The following is a 3,980-nucleotide window of genomic DNA, read 5'->3' as shown; positions in this document are numbered from 1 at the left end:
ACCCCCACCCCACCCCCACATGATTTGGTGAGCGGTGTTCACTCTGTTTACATTTTACAATCACAGAGACGGGTTTGGTGACGGCTATTAGGGGCAGATTATTTAATTTGAAACGATTTTAAACTTAGAGGAGGTAACTAAGAGGAGGCTGCTTTCACGTGGGGGGGAGGGGGGGGGGGATTGTGTTTTTAAGCAAATATTTTCAATGGCAGCATTGGTACTTTTGAATTCACAAATTATAAATTACTGAAAAGTAGAAAAAAAACCAACTAAATAGCGGCGTATGATAATAATTCAACATGTTGGGGCTTAATCAACATTTCCATGTTACAGATGGTGCAGTTCAACTATCTGCCAACCAATATGTGATAGACCTGGGTCTGACGTCATTGACCGTTAGGTGTGACGTCAACCAGACCAGCCAGCAAATCATGTCCGCCATCTTGTCCATCATCGTATCACGTGCTGCCAACAGTTCCAGCCCCTACACAGAGCTGGCCTCAGTGGTCACGTTTCTAGGTCAACGGGTCAATGTCCTGTCGTCAGAAGGTCTCACAGCCAACGGTTCCATTCAACCCACTGGTCACTCTTTTCTGGAACTACATTGGGACCATCCAAGAGATTTGCAGGCTGGACACTACTTGTGTACTGTGCAAGGTCCAGATGCTGTCGGACATAACATCGATTGGATTGCTGAAACTGACGTCACAACTAGACATCCTGCCAACGACAAGCTCTTGGACACGATACAGCAACTAGATCAGGACTTAAAGCTGTCCAGTGAAAAACTGGATACAGCAACTCGATCAGGACTTGAAGCTGTCCAATGAAAAACTGGATACAGCAACTAGATCAGGACTTAAAGCTGTCCAGTGAAAAACTGGATACAGCAACTCGATCAGGACTTGAAGCTGTCCAATGAAAAACTGGATACAGCAACTAGATCAGGACTTGAAGCTGTCCAGTGAAAAACTGGATACAGCAACTAGATCAGGACTTAAAGCTGTCCAGTGAAAAAGTGGATACAGCAACTCGATCAGGACTTGAAGCTGTCTAATGAAAAACTGGATACAGCAACTAGATCAGGACTTAAAGCTGGCCAGTGAAAAACTGGATACAGCAACTAGATCAGGACTTAAAGCTGTCCAGTGAAAAAGTGGATACAGCAACTCGATCAGGACTTAAAGCTGTCCAGTGAAAAACTGGATACAGCAACTAGATCAGGACTTGAAGCTGGCCAGTGAAAAACTGGATACAGCAACTAGATCAGGACTTAAAGCTGTCCAGTGAAAAACTGGATAAAGCAACTAGATCAGGACTTGAAGCTGTCCAGTGAAAAACTGGATACAGCAACTAGATCAGGACTTGAAGCTGTCCAGTGAAAAAGTGGATACAGCAACTCGATCAGGACTTAAAGCTGTCCAGTGAAAAACTGGATACAGCAACTAGATCAGGACTTAAAGCTGGCCAGTGAAAAACTGGATACAGCAACTAGATCAGGACTTGAAGCTGGCCAGTGAAAAACTGGATACAGCAACTAGATCAGGACTTAAAGCAGTCCAGTGAAAAACTAGATACAGCAACTAGATCAGGACTTGAAGCTGGCCATTAAAAAACTGGCACATCTTACTCTCGACCTTTCCAACATCAACCAGACAACACAAGAGTACAACACGGCCAGAGATAGATACATGCAACAGTTGTTGTTTTATCCAGGTTTCCGTCACAACAACTCCACCTTCGCAATTTCCAGAAACGGCTACACGGATGTCGACGCTGCGGAGAATTTGTGCAAGATTTACGGAGGTTACATTGTGGAGATAGACGACGCTGAAGAATACGCGGCAGTACTGGCGTACTTAAACACCACTAGCTATGTGAACTCTGTCTATATCGGGATCTACAGAGATATTCTACCAGGAGAATATAAACTAAGACAAAGTGGAAAAACAGCACCGTTTTTGATGTTGTCTGAGGATCAGCCGAGGATTGGAACAGACTATGCATGTGTGTATCTGTCAAGGAAATTTAACTGGGAGATGATCACGTATTATTGCATTAACTTTTATCAGGTTGTGTGCGAGTTTCCGCGTGTCGTTTAAATAGTGTCTTAATATTGTTTAAATATTGTTAAATATTATTATATCTTGCACAATTCAACTAATATAAAAATGTTAAAAGTATCGCTAAAATTTTGACACTTCTACTTTTTATTACGTATCTAATTTTCATATACAGAAGTTTTAAAAAAGAAAACACTACTATATAAATTGTCTGTTAATATAAACAAAAAATTAAGAATACGTACAACGTATGAATAGAAGCGCTAAGTAAGTGTAGAGACCTAAACTTACTTTTCTTTTTTTTTTAATTTGAGGCTATTATCATCTAAAACAGAATTAAACTACCACAAATGAACATTTTTAATTCATAAAATGTTTTATTTTAATTTTTTTAATTTAAAGACTCCTAGGATTCTACCTAATTTAAATTGTTATTTAGAGATTTTAAATAAGACGTATTAATGTGTTAGTTTCTCTAAAATACCATAAAATTGTACGTACTGACACTGATCTAATGAAGTTGTGCTCATTTGTTTCTTTGAACTCTGAATATAATTAGTTAATGTGGTTATTTCACTGACCTTAGTAATGGAATAATCAAAACTGGGTGGTTGATGCCGTGTTTTACTGGCCAGTTACTAATTAGTGGCTGATGGGGTGTTTTACTGGCCAGTTACTAATTAGTGGCTGATAGGGTGTTTTACTGGCCAGTTGCTAATTAGTGGCTAATGGGGTGTTTTACTAGCCAGTCACTAATTAGTGGCTGATGGGGTGTTTTACTGGTCAGTTACTAATTAGTGGCTGATGGGTCGTTTTACTGGTCAGTTACTAATTAGTAGCTAATGGGGTGTTTTACTAGCCAGTCACTAATTAGTGGCTAATGGGGTGTTTTACTAGCCAGTCACTAATTAGTGGCTGATGGGGTGTTTTACTGGTCAGTTACTAATTAGTGGCTGATGGGTCGTTTTACTGGCCAGTTACTAATTGGTGGCTGATGGGGTGTTTTACTGGCCAGTTACTAATTAGTGATTGATGGGGTGTTTTACTGGCCAGTTATTATTAGTTAGTGGCTGATGGGGTGTTTTACTGGCCAGTTACTAATTAGAGGTGTGTGAACTCAGATGTGTGCAACACGTTCACTTAAAAGTTTTGTAAAAACGGCTTCACACTGTACCATATACATATGAGACAACACTACGATTGATTGTAAAAACGGTTTCACACTGTACCATATACATATGAGACAGCACAATGATGGAGTGGGCTTCACACAGTACCGTATACATATAAGACAGCACAACGATGTTATGGACTTCACACTGTACCATATACATATTAGACAGCACAACGATGTTATGGACTTCACACAGTACCGTATACATATAAGACAGCACAATGATGTTATGGACTTCACACTGTACCATATACATATGAGGCAGCACAACGATTGTAAAAACGGCTTCACACTGTACCATATACATATAAGACAGCACAATGATGTTTTGGGCTGCACACAGTACCATATACATATGAGACAGCACAATGATGTTGTAGGCTTCACACTGTACCATATACATATGAAACAGCACAACGATTGTAAAAACGGCTTCACACTGTACCATATACATATAAGACAGCACAATGGTGTTGTGGGCTGAACACAGTAGTTTGCGTTAGTGGTTGGGTTTGCGTTTTGATTTTGTTCGTTTTCGTTCTTTCTTTTTCGTTTTCGTTTTCGTTTGTGTTTTTTTTCTTTGGGTTTGTGTTTGTATTTGTGTTTGTGGTTGGTTTTGTGTTTGTGGTTGAGTTTGGGTTTGGGTTTGTGTTTGTTTTATCGTTTGTATTAATGTTTGCGTTTATGTTATGTTTCCTTTCTTTATTTGTGTTTTGGTTTTGGTTGGTTGTGGTTAGGGTGGG

Source organism: Physella acuta, unplaced genomic scaffold (genome assembly GCF_028476545.2).
Source record: "Physella acuta isolate Inbredline_101_S28 unplaced genomic scaffold, ASM2847654v3 ptg000218l, whole genome shotgun sequence".
NCBI lineage: Eukaryota > Metazoa > Mollusca > Gastropoda > Physidae > Physella > Physella acuta.
This window is presented reverse-complemented; position numbering follows the sequence as displayed.